Below are 17,616 nucleotides of genomic sequence, written 5' to 3'. Positions count from 1 at the left end.
GTAGAGGTCTGGCTCACTCCTCAGAGTAAGAGGGAAGATCCAGGAGAACAGAGCAGTGCTTGTCTAGGAGCTGGGTACTGAGGATGGAGGGAGCTGATTCTTCATTTTCCTTCCTCCTTACAGACTCCCAACCTAGAGAAAAATAAGTATACAATCCCAGTGGCAATTAAAATACAGAATTCAGTTAGTTTACTCATGAAGCGTCATTGGAAAACGGTATTTTTTATGTTTGCTTGGGAGACAGTTATTTAACAGTTACTGTGTGTCAGGTGTAATTTGAAGGAGTTTAAACTAACAAAGGACCCACGAAATCATCATAATAACCCTGAAAACAAACTCTTATTATTACCCCTACCTCCCATATTAAAGATGAAGAAATTGAGGCCAGAGGCACAAACTGAGGCCATCAGTCTGGAATGTGAAAGAACCAGGAATATATTCTATGTGGTCTGGCTCCCGCGTCTTGCGCTTCTTTTTTTTTTTTTTTTAAAGATTTTATTTATTTATTTGACAGTCAGAGATCACAAGTAGGCAGAAAGGCAGGTAGAGAGAGAGCGGGGGAAGCAGGCTCCCTGCCGAGCAGACAGCCTGATGAAGGGCTCCATCCCAGGACTCTGAGATCATGACCTGAGCTGAAGGCAGAGGCTTAACCCACTGAGCCACTCAGGTGCCCCAAGTGTTGTGCTTCTGTCCCTTTGCTTTTCCCCAAGATGAAACTGGCTCTCTGTCACCCAACCCCCTCTATCTCTACAGCCACATCTAGGCTGTGGAACCAGTTGTGCAGTGTAGAGGGCATTACTCCACCTCTTACCACAGAGGAATGAGATTCAGCATAAAGCTGACCTCTAGAAGGTGGGGCCCTGGGTCCTGCCCTAGGTTTGCTTACCTGTCCTAAGTGAGCTTAGGAAGCAGAGGTGAACAGAAGGACATGTGTTGCTTGGAGGTATCAGACAGAGAGAGGAGAGGGAGATAGAGGAGCTCACCTATCAGAAGAGTCCTTCTACCCCCAGTGAGGTAGATCAGGTGAGGAAGAAGATTGGACATGTGCTTCCAAAAACACTCCGAGCACAGTAGAGGGCTGGAGTAGGTCTGTGGGTCATGGGGGCATTCATGGAGGAATGAGAGGTGAGAATTGTTAAGCCCTAGATGGAATGTTAAGAATCCATGACATGTGGTGAATGAAGGAAATTTGTGTACAAATAAGCAGCGCCTTCTAAAACAGAGGCATGGTAGTGGGAAGAGTCAACCATTCCAGGAAGCTGGAGGAAGGATGGGAATTTGGTGGAAGATGAAGCTGTAGCCAAACTATGAACAGACAGGCATGTCCCGCATGGCAGGGATAATGTTTGAATAAAGTTGGATATGTCTCCATGTAAAAGGAGAATATTCATAGGAATCATTTAGACATTCTGTAATATTGAGTTGCTTAATACAATCACTCCCTAAAGTAGTGATTATCTTCAACCTTTTTCTGTTCAAGGCCCACACTAAACATCAGTAAACCCGACAACAGCAATAAAAACATAATTACTGCTGCAATGTGCCCTGTCTCCGAGGGTTCATAAAGGCATCTGTGGATCACACCATTTAAACATAAATATGTAGGACCCTGATCAGGCTCCGTTCTTTGTTCATGAGGCAACATTCCCCCATCTTCTGGTTCTGATGGTAGTAGACCAGGTGTCATTCTGGGCTATCGGTTGAATGTTAACAGTCTGCCTCTTACAGCTTAGGTATCTTGCTCATCTCCCTCTTCTCTCTGGAGAACACTTTAAGACTGTAGACTCAGTAGTAATGGAAGTGTATTTCGTATCTTGTTCAAAATTTGGCAACATTCCCATGAAGGGTTCATTGATTGTGGACTGCCGTAGACCACCAGGGTCCTGCTAAGACTAGAGTATGTTCCGATAGGTGTAATTTTATTTTTTGTGGTATATGGATAAGCATTTGTTTGTAATTTCAGGTTTGTATTTTTTTCAACATCTTATGCTATTTTTCAAATATAGAAAAGACGGAAGAGTCATGAACACTCATATATCCACCAACAAGATACTAGAATTAACATTTTAGCATATTTGTTTTATCACGGTCTATCCATCTATCCATCACCAGTCCATCTTATTTTGGTTTTTATGCATTTCAAAGTGAGTTGTTGACACTAATACCCTCCAATCTTGAACACTTTAGGAAGCAGATCTTTGACAAGAGTTCACTATGTCCATTTTTTTTTTTGAGGTAAAATTGATTTCTATTGAAATACACACATCTTAAGTGCACCATTTGATGAGAGCTGACAGCTGGGTGCACTTGTGTGACATGAATTTCTATGAAGATACAGAACCATCATTTTCAAGAAGTTTAGATACGTATGGTTTGTGTATTAAAAGGTAATTTGCATACTAAACCTATGATTACATGGATAGTTTAAATTAAAAAGTGAATGTGTGTATATGTATGCATGCCTAGATATGCATGTCTGTATATAATTTGTAGTGGATAAATAGTACAGGTGGCATGCAGAAGTGGCAAAAATTGTTAAGTGTGTGATAGTGCACCCGTATTTGGCAATTACAGACCTAGGGAACAGGTAATCTGATCCTATTAGCAACGTCTTCAGAAAGAACATGAGCATATAAAACGTGCAAGGCTACACTGATGTAATGTCCAAGAAGAATGGGAAGAAACACAGTGTTACTTGCCTAATTGAGGATGTTTAACGACTTTTTGCTCTGAGAGTACCAACGGTTACAATTTTTCAAAGTCAGCCTTGATTTACATTTTACTTTTTAAGTACCGATACTGTCACCAATACTTTAGTTGGGATCAGCTGTCTTGGTTTCAGAAAATAGGTTATGCTTTCATCTGTTGACCCCTAAATATGTAGATGAAAATCAACATTAATTGGCAGGATGAATGAGGGTGGGGAAGGTGGGTGTCTGGCTGCAGTCTTCTTAGAGTATTGAGAGAGATGCTCACAGCCCCTTAACTGGGGATGACAACTCGATTTTAATTAACAGCAGGTGAGTCTCGTGGTCAGCTATCTGACATTTAGGTGGATCACACAATAGCCTTTCCCTTTGAACCACATTTATTTCTAGCTTAATTAGTCCTTCTGAGATAGCCTTGCTATTAGCAACAGCCTCTCCATTTAAGATCCTTTTAACCAGACCTTTTATTTATTTTATTTTTTATTTTTTTTATTCTTCTCATTTTAGTACTGGCTTAATGTTATAAAGGGCCTGGGCTAACTCATTTTAATGACCTCTGCTACATAAATGCTAATTTTACATTTGGCCTTATTTCAGTAGATTTTTTTTTTTTTTTAAGACCATTGCTTTCAGAAGGACAAAAATGGAAAGATTAAACCCCTTAGTGTCATCTGCCTGAAAAAATCCTGTGGTTTCTTCTGACAGGAAGAGTGTTTTCAAATCCCTCCTTGGTCTAAGCTTCTGTGCTTGACATCTCATTATTTAACTCAGCTGTTTCAGCTTCACCTTCACCCAGTTAATTAAGTAACTCATTGAATGTATTATTCAGTTTTGATTCCCTGTCCCTGACAAAGAGAGATGGGGGGATGCTTCTGCATCCTTGCCCTCCTGCTACTTTCTCTTGCCTCTTCTTTCTCTTCTACCCACACCCAAAAGAAGGAAAAGAGAGATGAGCAGGGGAAAAAAAAGTGTGTGGGGAGAAGAGGAGAGAGGATGTTACTTGCTTAGTTAATTCATCAGTTCCTGGAGGGAATTTTTTTTCTTATTAATGGGACTGTACTGAAAAGAAGAAGAGGTTGGGGCGCCTGGGTGCTCAGTGGGTTAAGCCTCTGCCTTCGGCTCAGGTCATGATCTCAGGGTCCTGGGATCGAGCCCCGCATTGGGCTCTCTGCTCAGTGGGGAGCCTGCTTCCCCCTCTCTCTCTGCCTGCCTCTCTGCCTACTTGTGATCTCTGTCTGTCAAATAAATAAGTAAAATCTTTAAAGAAGAAGAAGAAGAAGAAGCAGAGGCTGACGATGGTGATGGTCTGATAATCTGGCCTGATGATAATCATAACATCGCTCTATGGAAGGTCCTGCTTGAGACATTTTTCTTACAGGATCTTTTCTAATACTCAGAACAGCCCTATGAGGGAAACACTTGTAATTTAGCCACTTCACAGATCGGAAAGCAAAAATTCTATCGAGTTAACTAGTTTGTTCGAATATCACAGCTAAGAGGCATCAGAAATTTAACATGAAGCTAGAACTAGCTGATTCTTAACACTCCTGATAGCAGGAGCATCCCTGGTGGGTACCTGTGTATTTGTAGTGAAGTTTATATTCCTGACATTGGTGGGTAGGGGTTTATGACAATACATCACGGAGAGGACATCCTAATGGCAGGTTATCTGTATATATCTCTTGACCTGTTAACGATCAAGTTGACTTTTCTCTAGAGCAATGGTCCTCAACCAGGGGTAGTTCTTTCTCCCAGGGACATGTGGCCCAACGGCTATGATATATGATCCTCTACATGGGTACATTGACTTCAATGAAAACATTTAAATGTACCCTCTTGGACATGTGTGGATTTGGTGGGGAGAAGGGGGCTGTACTTGCATTTCACTGGTTGATTGCCGAGCTGGCTGGAAATAAATAAGAAAAGACATTTAATGTGAATAAAATTCAAAGGGGGTCAGGGGATACTGGGAGGGGGTACCAGCACAAGGAAAGAGAAAGAAACCCTAACATGCAAAGGCAGATAGAAATTTAGAAGGTCAAAGCCAGAGTAATTGAAATAGACTTTGGAAATTGTGGATCTGAGAAAGAATTAGAGGTTAAGGGGTAGGTAAATAGAAAGATAAGGAAAACTAAAGAGACAAATAGAATAAAACCAAAAAAGGTATGTGCATTGAATCGGAGGAGGGAACGGCATGGGAAGAGAGGGGGAGAGGTGGGAGGTCGTAAGAGAAGAAAATGCATCTTTAATGCATATTTAAGAAAAAGGAAGGTAGAACCTATGAGAAGGTAAAGTAGACTTAATATTTTTCATTATTATGGAAAATTTTTTGGAGGGGAATAACCCCAAATAGAGGACCAGTAGTGTGGGGAGGTGGGTAAAAAGCGCACTCAGACATCACATTCTTTACGTTACTCCGCGTGTCTGCCAGGTACCGATCTAGGTCGGGATCCAGCACAGAATAAAAAGCAAGTGAAAGAGCTTGCCTTCATGGAGCCGAGCCTAGTAGATGCAGAGACAGAAAAACAAACAAGATCGATGTTGTAAGTGCAAAAAATAATAAGCCCAATAAAGAAAAGAAAAGAGGGAGATGATAGAGCATTACCACATGTCAGGGGCACAGCCCAGTGATGAGCTGCGGTTGGAACCCACACCAGAATGGGGGGAGGGAGCTTTGCAGGGGAAGGCAAGCAAACACCTGAAGGAGGGCATAGGCACTGCGTCTGAGACGCTGTAAGAAAGTCAGTGTGCCTGAAGTGGAGTGAGCAGTGGTAGGTAGGGATGGTCCCTAGGGAATGGGTCAGACAGGGCTATGTGGGGAGTTGGATTTCATTTCAGTGCGCTGGGAGTCCAGTAGGGTTTCTGAGAAACCTGCATTTGATAACTGTATCTGCTGCTTATTAATTCTATGTCCAGAACAAAAATTACTTGGCCTTTCTGAACCTTAGATTCTTCCTCCCTGAAGTACAGATAATAATAAAACTTACTGCATAGGATTATTGTAGAAGTGATGCATGTAACCTATTACAGGATGTGCTTGCCCCAGGTCACTGTTCATTACCTGCTAGCTAAAAATCCAAACAACAATACCAACCACAGATTTGGGGAAACCTTAGACTAGCTATTATAAAGATATCCAGAAAAAAAAAAAATCTGCCCTTACACACTGTTGGTGGATATATAACCTGGTACACCCTCTGGAAATCAGTATGGGAGTTCCTCAAAAACATTAAAAGTAGAACTACTTTCGACAATCCAACATTTTCACAATAGTCAAGGTGTGGAAATAACCCAAGTGTCCATCAATGAATGAATGCATAAAGAAGGTATGGTATATATAGACAGTGACATTCAGCTGTTAGGAAGAAGGAAATCTTGCCATTTAGGACAACATGGATAGACCTTGAGGATATTATGCTAAGTGAAATAGGACAGATCCCACTTATATACGGAGCTAAGAAAAACCCCAAACTCATGGGAACAGAGAATAGATTTTTAGTTGCCAGAGGCAAGGAGTAAGGGGTAGGGGAATTGAGTGAAGGTGGTCAGACGGGGTACACTTCAGTTATAAGATGAATGAGCTCTGGGGACCTGATGGACAGCAGGGTGCCTTGCAGTTTACAACGTTGTATTGTGTGTTTGAAAATGGCCAAGAGAGTAGATCTTAAAAATTCTCATCGTGGGGAAAAATGTTGTCACCGCGCGGGGTGATGGATATTAACTAAACTTGTCTGTGGTCTTTATTTCACAATATATACATAGATCAAATCATTATGTTGTACACCTTAAACTTATACAATGTGTTATGTCTATTACTTCTCCGAAACACTGGAATAACAGATCTGAACTCCGTGGAGAAATAAGATTTCATAAGCGGCATGGAGTTCACTAGTGTTCATCAGTTACGCTGCTGAGACGATGTTCCTGTGGTGATCAGAAGAATGTTACTGCATTCCCTTGCCTGCAAGTCTGCGGCTCTTGGCCGTGTGCAGCAAGTCCACTGGGGGGAAGAGGGGTGGGGAAACAGAGATACAGTGTCTCTCGCCGTTGTTGATGGATCTCAGTGGAACAAAAGTTCCGAGGGGAGAAGGTAGGCTGGCATGGGTGTTTTGCTTGAGGTATTCGTTTGATGATGCCGTGCCCGTGTGATACCCAGCAAAGCTCCTTTTTAACTGAAGTGTCTGCCAGGCCTACCCAACCTGGAACTCATTGATAAAGCTTGAAGCAGGCTCCAGGCCTGTTGACCTCCGAGAGTGACTTAGGCTGACTTTACCGGCAGTAGCTCTTCTTTTTCATTATATTTGCTATTACCAGAGCTGATCTTTTTTCTTAAAACCTGTTAACCTTATATAAGGGGATGGGACCATTTGAGCTCTCCGACAGGAAGCTGATGGGAAATTGTAAGCCTCCAAAACAGGTTGAGAGCTTCTCGTTGTTTGGGGTCCTGGCGGAGGTTACTTAAAAAAAAAAAAAAAAAAAGGCGGGGGAGAGATTGGAATATAAATTCTTGGTGTGTTTTTCTGGGATTGGCCGGTTTCTTCCCCAAGAGCGTGCCTTTTTTCTAGACCTTGGGGGAGGGCTGTATCCATCTTACAGAGGAAGCTTGATGAGTACCCCACTGTCGATGTTGGGGTGTTAGGACAGGTCATATGTTCAGAATTGCTGCTTGTGCCTATAGACCACGAAATGCTCTTCTTCCACAGGTAGGCAGAAAAGTGTTGTGGAGTATTTAAATCTGTAGACTATTGAGCCTGGCTGTAGGAAGACACACTATTACTTGATTTCAAGCCAGTTAGTGAAGATTGTAATCGGGCTTGTGTATTTGTGACTTAAAATCCAGGCTCTGTGTTAAAACTTTGATAAGCATTTTTCATAAACACAAATACACACACACACACACACACACACACACACTTGTATATTCTGTTACACCAGTCATACTGAGTAATTGATGGAAGCTCAAAATGGTTAGAAGAGCTAATAAATAGCAAAACTGCCTTCTGTTGTGTATTCATTAACTTCTCCATTAAAAATAAATTTTTCCCATGGGCTGGGTTACCATTTTAAGAAAATGAGGATGAGTTCAACAGGAAAACCAATTGGCTAAGTGGTTAAGATCACCAGCTTTTGGGTAAAATAAGTCAGGTCTAACTCCTAGAGCCAGCATTTGTTAGATCTGTGACCTTGGGCAAGAAATCTAGCCTCTCTTGAGTTTGTTTCCTCTAAAATGGGGATAATCATTGTGTCTGCCTCATGGGATTAAGTGAAGTTTTATATCTATATCTATCTACCTACCTATCTATATACTTATATCATGTATAATACACAACATATACTTATCATATATATTATGTATTTATTATACTGTATAAATATAAAATGACATATTTGTATTTTGTTTATGTATTTTATATTTTATTTATATATTATATACATCTCATATATATGTGTATGTGTGTATATATACACACATACATATACATACACATTTTTTCACTAAGAATGACTTTTTAGAAGAAGCCTGGTTGGTTTTGGTACCCTTGCCTTTGAGGAGCTGATAATATCATGGAAGAGACAGGCAAGGATACAGTGCACTGGAAATAAATGTCCAGATGAGCTCAACCCCACAGTAGAGGTGCAAGTGGAGGGTGTGGTGCCAGAAAGCAGTCTCTTCTGGGTGGGCAGAACAGAGGAGAAGGAGAAATTAGCTTCAATAAGGAGGTAGTTGGGTAAGCAGATGGAGAGTGGTTTAGGTTCAGGGGACACGGTGAGCCAACTTTCTGGAACATGAAAATATTTAAGAACAGTTAGATTCACTCTGAATGCAGTATCTGGGGAGAAACATCATAGAGTATAAATCTAGGAAAGAAGGTGGGATTGGTCAGAGCATGACTCACTCTCCTGGAATTTAAGTCCAAGTAGTCCCATGCTTTCACCAATTCAGAATTGGTTTGGGATGATTATGGTACCAAAAGGAAATTTTTTCTTCATTTTATGTATTTATATATTTTACCCAACATAAACTACTTAAACACACTTGAAAAATCAAGCTCATATGTTTAGGTCAGTATCCAGTGTATCTGAACTAAAAGCAATCAAATGTTAAAAAGGTATTAATCCTCTAATTAATATATCAGAAATCAGACAGACTTCTGTTGTAATTGATCATCTGAAACTCACAAATGTAGAAGTCAGTAAACAAACAAACAGCAGATAAAACACCAGAACATATATTTCACTTTAAATATTTAAAAGAATGAAACTCTGGGGCACCTGGGTGGCGTAGTCGGTTGAGCGTCCAACTCGTGGTTTCTGCTAAAATCATGACCTCAGGGTTGTAGGATTGAGCCCCAGGTTGGGCTCTGTGCTAAGCGCTGAGTCTGCTTGGGACTCACTCTCCCTCTGCCCTGCTTCTCTCATATTCCCTCTCACTCTTTCAAATTAATTAATTAATTAAAAAAAAAGATTGAAACTCTATCCAGATAACTGGTCGTGAATGTAGAACCAAATAAAAGAAATGACAGCAGGAAGTACAACGAGGCAGGAAGGAAGACACTAGAAGAGCATTGACCTATGTGTCCATATTCTTCAAGAACACGACAGTCTGGGACTTTTTAGCAGGAGGGCAAGACTTGCTAAAGTTAACCTCTTGGAGGTGGCATTGTACTGAGTTACAATGTCAGGACCAACCATCCATGTTTTAGGGAAGTGAAGACAATGAAACAAATTTTATAGGGATTTCATCCCGAAGCGTTAAAGTGACAAAATTTCTGATTTTAAAGAGATCAGCCTTCCTAATGGAGAATAGTCAGCCTGTATTTCTCACCTCCTTCTCAGGACAGTATGGATAATTGAGGTATTTAAGATATCTTGAGGGATATCTTAGATTTCGACTACTCTCTCCCAACATAATGTTTATGTCCTATAAATTGTATAGGCCTGTCAACACAAAAGAAAAAGTAATCAGAACTTTAAAGATTATTCTTAATTCTCTTTTTTGCGAATAAAAACCAAATGACAGTTTCCGCAAGTAAACATGGCATTTGGGAAAGAGGGTGAACAAGCAGAGAAATGTAATTACCCTAAACTGTCTCTTTTAAGGTACATTTTTCCTGTACTCATGTAAGAATTGATATGGGTGTTTTGCAGAGTGGATTACTAATAAATCACATGGTTTGGGGAAGAACATTTACATCCATATTTCTATTTCATTTTCAGAAAAAGCTTACGTGGTTTTTTTTCTGGTGACTTTTGGATTTACTCTTGGGGACCCGAAGTTCAGGGTCTACCTATTTAGATCTACAAATTTATTATAATACAAAATTAAACTTTTGGGGCACCTGGGTGCCTCATTCAGTGGAACATCTGACAGGTGGTTTCAGCTCAGGTCATGATCTCAGGGTCGTGGGATGGAGCCCGGTGTCTGGCTCCTTGCTCAGTGGAGGAGTCTGCTGGAGACTCTCTTCTCCCTCTGCCCCTCCCCCAGCTGTGTGTTCTCTCTGTCTCTCAAAATAAATAAATAATGGTTTAAAAAATAAACTTTTCTTTTTGGTATGTTAACTTTTAGATCCATGTTGTCATACTTAGGCACATTCCATTGAAAGCTAAACCAACAGTATCTGTATGTTCTTTGATGAGTGAAGATAAGGACACAGAGATTGAATATCTTGTGTTACACAAGTTTATATAATGTCTGGCCCTCCAATAGCAAATTTCTACACTTAGTGTTGTTTCCTTCATAATACCCATTCCAGAGTATATAGAAAAATTGACAGAAAACAAGAGATATCTGTATCTTTTCCAAATCCATGCTGGTTTGGTTTGAGCAGAGGTTGGAGTGATGGAAACCATTTGTAGATTACTTAAGGCTGTAGACAATAAAGTTTGTATTCCGGAACAAAGAGTTGATTACTTAATCTTATTGAAGAGGTTACTATCCATTTCCTACCAGAACGTGAAATGTCAAAACAAGGTCACAAAATATTGTTTCCCAAGAAACTGTGGTTGACAAGATGGCTACAGCCCAAATGAATACTGCAAATACCAGTTTTCAAGGAGAGCTGTGGCTTTACCCACCAATTAGCAAAGCTTTGTCAATGTCTTAAAACAGAGCCACCACTTGGAAACTGGTAACTCATCTCTCTATACTCAAGAGATATAATAGATGAATGCTTTTTTTTTTTTTTTTCCAGATAGTTTGCACTAGTTCTGTTGAACTTCATTTATGCTCTGCCTTCTCTGATTGGCATAATCCTTGCTTTGACCATTAGTTGTGTTTTTGGAATATCTGATTCCTAGAAGGAGATTAAATATTCAATTAAGTGGTTTTGTTTAGTCCTTATAGTGTGACGACCCTTACAAGAGAAGTTCAGTGGCTGTTGACGTAGACTGTGAGCATCAAGTCCTAGGAGACTTGTGCTCTTAGAAATTCCCATCTGGGGACACCTGGGTGGCTCAGTCGGTTAAGTGTCTGCCTTCAGCTCGGGTCATGATCCAGGGTCCTGGGATCAAGCCCTGCATCTGGCTCCTTGCTCAGCAGGGAACCTGATTCTCTCTCTCCCTCTGCCTGCCACTCCCCCTGCTTGTGCTCTCTCTCTCCCTGTCAAATAAAATAAAGTCTTAAGAAAAAAAAAAGGAAGGAAGGAAGGAAGAAAGATAGATTCCCATCTTTTGTTTTTCCTAGGGGTCCACTTAATGGGCAGAGATAGCAATGACACTGAAGAATTCAGGCAGTGTTTAGAACCATCTTATATAGAGAAGGAAGAATTATAATGATGAAATTATCTAATAGAACAATATCTAGTGAACATGGATAACTATAATAACGTTTAAAAATTGCAATTGTAAAAACAAACCCTTCCAACCCCTCTGACTACACGACAGCATTTTACGTGCTTTATCCCAGCTTAATACTAACACCAGGCTGATGGTATCCGGACTGGTACTAATCCTATTTTCTGAGAAGCAGAGGGCACAGATAAGTTACCTCATCAAGTCACACAGCTGTTAAGTGGTGGAGGGAGGATTTGAAGCAAGGTAGACTCATTCCTGAGTCTTCTGTCTTATTTTGGTCTACACAGCGAGGTTGAAATTAAAATACAGTTTCTCATTGCCTTTGCCCTCACATATCATTGTGAGTTATTCCATTATCTTAGTATTGCTGAATATTCACTGTGTCACATTTCCTCAAGTGGTTAGTAGATTAATTAAGAACGAGTCTATATTCTTTATTTTTTTGTTCTTAATTTGAGTCCTTTGTATAGGCGATGTGGGACATAGCTACGTTGTGTCAGATGTCGGGGACACTGGGAAAACGCGTGTGGCCCTATAGTGAGGAGTGAAAAGCTCCTGTGACAGACCCAAGTTCCTGGTCCAGCTTCTCTTTCAGTTGACCTTGAACCCGATTAAGTTTTCAGGGCACCATATCAAACCAGTACATGTCCTGCTCTAGCGCCCTCTTGGGGTTGTTTGAAGGCAAAGATCAACGACAAGCATTGATAAGAACACAACAGCATGCAAAACCCAGAGGAGGCTGGGGCCCGGGAAGACAACCACTAGGGCAGCCAGCTCTTCCAGTGGGAGGCCAGCCTTCTTTTTGAAAAAGGGCCTGCCTGATCGACAGCGAGGCTGCGGGCCCACTCTGTGGGCAGGGCGTAAAGCCCGCTTGCCTTTCTGCATCCTGCTCTCCCGATACTCAGTTTGGCTGCTTACCTGGAGTGCACTAAACTTCAATTTGATAATTGCGTCCTCAAATCCCTTAATGAAGGTGCCTATCAAAGTATAAATAATTACCCAGTCATTTTGTATTTGCAAACTCTATCCTGGCTGTTTATGCTTCTCTGTGGTTCAGATGGGAAGTTCGGGGGGCCTACCTCCCGCTTTCCCAAGTCAGGGAAATTTCAAAAGCCCGGAGGATGGCGTCCTAACACCATTCCCCTCCCTCGGGGCTCACGTCCGCTCCCTCCCAACGCCGACCTCCAACTTTCCTCCTGCGATTTATAAACCCATTGCAAGGCTGCTTTTTGGTTTCGGTGCTGGTCGTGCAGATGTCTGTCTGCATCAGAGGTACTGCCCTGGAGCTCCTGGGTGCGATCCTTGAAGGCACCCAGGATCCCTGTGGGCCTGGGCTGTTTGCTCCTGCACTTGCTTCCTCATCAGCAACGTTTCGTCCTTTGGACAACAACCACCTTAGTTGCGGAAGGCGCACGCCAGTGGCCTGTTGGGCTTCTTCCTTCATCGTCCCTTCAGCTCCTATTTTTGGGGCCGAGTCCCTTAATTATTCACGAAAGCCCATCAGTGGAAGTGCTGGGGGTCATGCAGGAAGCTAAAAGCCGAGAAGACAACCCAACAAAACGAAACGCAATTGGACAAAGACCTGACTTGGGTTGGGAGCTTTCGTGGGGGTGCTTCTCTGAGGATGCAGTTGGCGGGGGGGGGGGGGGGGGGGTTGCTGAGCCGCTGGGGCCTCCTGGAAATGAAGGGAGAAGCTGCATCGCCGGCAGAAGCCAGGCGACAAACCCAAGGCTTCCTGGGCTGGTGTTTTCCTCCTAGACACTGTTTTTAAACACCCGGACTTGTTGAGAGCCATGCAGGTGACAGCTCCTCCACAAGTATTATTCTTAAAAGCTGCACTAAAATTATTCACCTCATGTAAAAACAAGTGCGATTTACATCTAATATGGGTAATTACTTTTACAGTTAATTAAAAGCGTTCTCATTAAACCCCTGCTGTGATGCCAATGCATAGCTTTTATTTGCAAACAGACCCTTGGTTGGAATTTACCTTGGTGACATATTGCTCCTACCTGAGAGGGGGCTGCCTTCCTCCGTAGCAAATTTAATTGTGCTGAGCCAGCAGCCCTGGGCTGCCAGGGTTCCTGCCAACTCTCTCTCGTCCCCTGATAACTAAGCTGCAAAAGAACATAGGATGAAGAGAACAAAGTAATATTCATGGCGGGGTGAGGGTGCGATCTTCAAAGAAAAAAGTCACAGATGACTCTTAGATGGAAAACTTGCTATCTTTCTTTGCATGAAGATGTGGTTTGGGAATTCTTTTGTAGGCTTTCTGGCTTTCCAGCTCTTTCCTGCTACCTCTCTCCCAAAGAGCATATCCCATAACCCATCCCCACTTAAAATTCCTCTCCAACATTTATAAAGTCAGAAACATGGCATTCTGAGCTAGCCAACTAAAGTAGGTTCTACTCTCTTGGTTGAATGGCATTATATTGAGATTTTAGCTTTTTCTTTCTTTCTTTCTTTCTTTCTTTCTTTCTTTCTTTCTTTCTTTTTGTGGCCATTTGTATGAATTCAGGCAAAACAATTCTGAAATAAATTCTCAGTCTTCACATTCAGATTGAAACTTACCGTTTTTGGAGCATCCCGTGCCTTGAAACAGGGATATACTGAACCTCCTTAAACACATACTAATAAAATGCTTTCTCAAATGATCACATTCCTGCTAAGTAATTAAAGCTTATTAATTAAGGCATACAGTCATTTGAGACTTAAATTTTGAGGAAAGAGATAGATTGTAATATTTCAATAAGTTTACAGATCCCGTGAATGGGACGCTGTGGTATTAGTGCTTCGAGCTTTTTAGTATTTTACGAAGTTATTTGCTGCCATCTGCTGGCGCTTTGTGAGATTGCAGGGGCTGAGCAAATTTGTGAATGGAGACCAATGAAGTGGATATAAAACATGTCAGTGCAAACGTTCTATGCTATTCTTCATGTATTCAAGTGACCTTATTTGAATCTTGGTCTTTCGAGCTGAATGAACACAAACTGAAGAATTCAGCAGGAAGGCACGCATGACACCAAATTTGTACCAACTATAGCTATGAACTAACAGTTACTCTTTATTTTTTCCCCAAAAGAACTTAAATAATGCAATTGCATTTTGGATAATGTTTTAAATATTCAGATCCGAGGACAAAATATGGTGTTGAGGAAAGCGCACAATACAAAGCAGGTAGATGGGTTTCAATCCCTCTTCTGTCATTTGTTATCAAAGCCAGTGCCCTACACTCTTTGACCCTCAGTTTTCTCATCTGCAGAATGGAAGCACTGGGGCAAATGGTACTAGGGCTTGTATTGATTTTCAAAGTTTGAATCTCTGTGCTGGTAGGAAGAAAACAAAACAAAACAAAACATGAGAACCCAAGTTGTAGTAAATGTTCTAAGTCCTAGAATCTCAGTTCATATCGGTTAGCTTCTTTTTTTTTAATTAATTAATTTTTTAAAAATTAACATATAATGTATTATTAGCCCCAGGGGTACAGGTCTGTGAATCGCCAGGTTTATGCACTTCACAGCACTCACCATAGCACATACTCTCCCCAATGTCCATAACCCCACCACCCTCCGATCCCATCTTGTTTCATTTATTCTTTTCCTACCCCGCAAACCCTCCAAGTTGCAGCTCCACTTCCTCATATCAGGAAGATTAGTTAGCTTCTTTTAAGTGATAAGTAATTGTTACTTGCAGAACAGTAGGAAACGTAAATGTCCAAACTATAGAAAAATTGCCATTGAAAAGAAAACTATTTATACATGAAGGGGAGCAGATGCTACTCCAAAATATGCCTTTTTACCATGAGGATTATTTGGGGAAGATTACTTTAGGGAGACTGCAGATTCAGAAGAATCTTTGAGAACAGGGAAGTTGCCCTTTTCGTGAAAAAAGTATTTACATTTATAAGAGAAATCTCCATTTGTAAAAGTGTCTCCCTTCCTGTACAAGAAGAGAACGGTGACTCCAACTCTCCAGAAACTCTTATCAGTGGAGGAGACAGTGACTTAAGAATCTCACCCTTGTTTACTGTGTTTTGCCTGATAATCTTCCATAACGGGCCATTCCCCACCCCAGCTTCTTTCTTTGCCTTTAGCTGAAGACGGCCTTGAGGGCTGGGGCCCTTTGGGGAGTTACTCATTTTTTTCTGGGCCTGTCCCATGTATACCGGAAGTATAAAATTCATTAAATTTCTGTTTGTTCTTCTCTAGTTAATCTGTCTTTTATTATGGGGCTATTAGTGAAGAAGCTAAAAGGGTAGAGGGAAACTTATTTTTTTTTCTCCCTGACTATTGTTGATTTAGCATTTAAAATGCACTTTTGAATTCTTTTTGGAATGTGATGTCGAAATGTACTTTTTCGATAATGTCATAAACTGCCTTGCCGCAGCGTTTGTTCTCTGTTGGAAAAGAAAGAGCAAAACACCTGGCTTTCTCCCCGAGTCGGAGGGTAGTTGATCATAAACCCTGTTTGGGTTTGGCGTGAATCTTTGGCTGTGTTTCCACTGATACAAGACAGGTAATAGGGTTCGGGGGCTGAGAAAGAATTTTTTTTTTTTTTTTAAGATTTTATTTATTTACTTGACAGATAGAGATTGCAAGTAGGCAGAGAGGCAGGCAGAGAGAGAGAGAGAGAGAGAGGAGGAAGCAGGCTCCCCACTGAGCAGAGAGCCCGATGCAGGGCTCAATCCCAGGACCCTGGGATCATGACCTGAGCCGAAGGCAGAGGCTTTAACCCACTGAGCCATCCAGGAGCCCCTGAGAAAGAATTCTTGAGACATGTTGGTACAAAAAGGGGACGGGACATGTGGACAGAAAGAGCTGTGCCTGGTCCTGAGGGATGGCCAATTACACACTTTCAAGTTGGAAGTGGGTTAGGGTTAGTATAAGTCTCTAAGGAATTTGCAAGCAAGGTTTCCAGCGCCTTGAGGGGGCTAGCTATTGTTGGGAAAAGGTCCTTTATGACTATCTAATAAAACCTTACTAATGAGACCTTCAGATGTATATCGGTGGACCATATTGTTGCAGAATTGCAGGGTTCTTATCTCTTTGGGTAGAAGAATGAATCTGCCAGACACAAAAGGGTGAAGTGATGGTTTATTAAGCGAAGGTGAGAACAGAAAAGCAAGCTCTCTAGAGGGAGAGGGGTCTCTTCATGGTCGCCACATGATGTAGTTTTGAGATGTTGGTGAGGTCTGGAGCTGATGGCCAAGAAAGATTTCTTGAGACATCTTTTGTGCAAAAAAGTTGATTTTATTAAAGCACAGGGAATAGGACCTGTGGGAAGAAAGAGCGGCACTGGGGTCACGAGGACTGGCCCAGTATATACCTTCAAGTTGGGAGGGGGTTAGGGATAGTGAAATTCTCTAAGGAATTTTGGAAACAAGGCTTCCAGGACCCTGAGGGAGCTAACTATTGTTGGGAAAAGGTCACTTATGACTGTCTAATAAAACCTGACTCATGAGAACCTTCAGATGTATATCGGTCGGTCATATGCTTGGGGATGATTACTAACGTATATCTTGGGGGAATAGAGATAAAGGAAGTTTCCAAAGGAATTTTTATATGTTCAAGTAGACTTATAGGATCCTGGGGGTCAGGCTAAGATTGTCTTCTGCCCTCAGCAAAGTATTAGCATCGAGGCATCTGAGTTCCTAGAGGAAGGTCACTCTGCCTGTTTCAAGGACTTGTCAGTGGGCCGTAAGTAGTAAGGAAATCTAATTTTTCTTTTGCCTTTGTTTCCCACATCACCCACTAGCTCTTGAGAGATGTTTTAAACTGTAGGTATTTCCTTTGAAATGCTCTCTGGGACTTGGTGGATATCTGAGTCCAGGAGAATAATGCCACGTCAAAGATAAAATGACCTCACTTTACTCTCATGTCCAATTTAAGTGCCCTGGTCTTTTCTCTATATTATCCTTCCAGGGTTGATACCTGAAGTCATTACCAGAGGTTCCAGGGGCTGTCCTCCGAAAACACAAGGGCCCGTGAACAGAACACCTCTGCCCCTGCTCTTACGTCTCTTATGTAAGGGGTTTTTCTTCTCCCCCAGGGGATGGTTACGTGGCGTGGTGTCTGGATCATGCCTTTCTTTTCTCTGCAGTGAGTAGGCAAGTATC

The sequence above is a fragment of the Martes martes genome (genome assembly GCF_963455335.1).
Source record: "Martes martes genome assembly, chromosome: 18".
NCBI lineage: Eukaryota > Metazoa > Chordata > Mammalia > Carnivora > Mustelidae > Martes > Martes martes.
The sequence above is the reverse complement of the archived record's forward strand: the minus strand, read 5'-3'. Positions refer to the sequence as shown.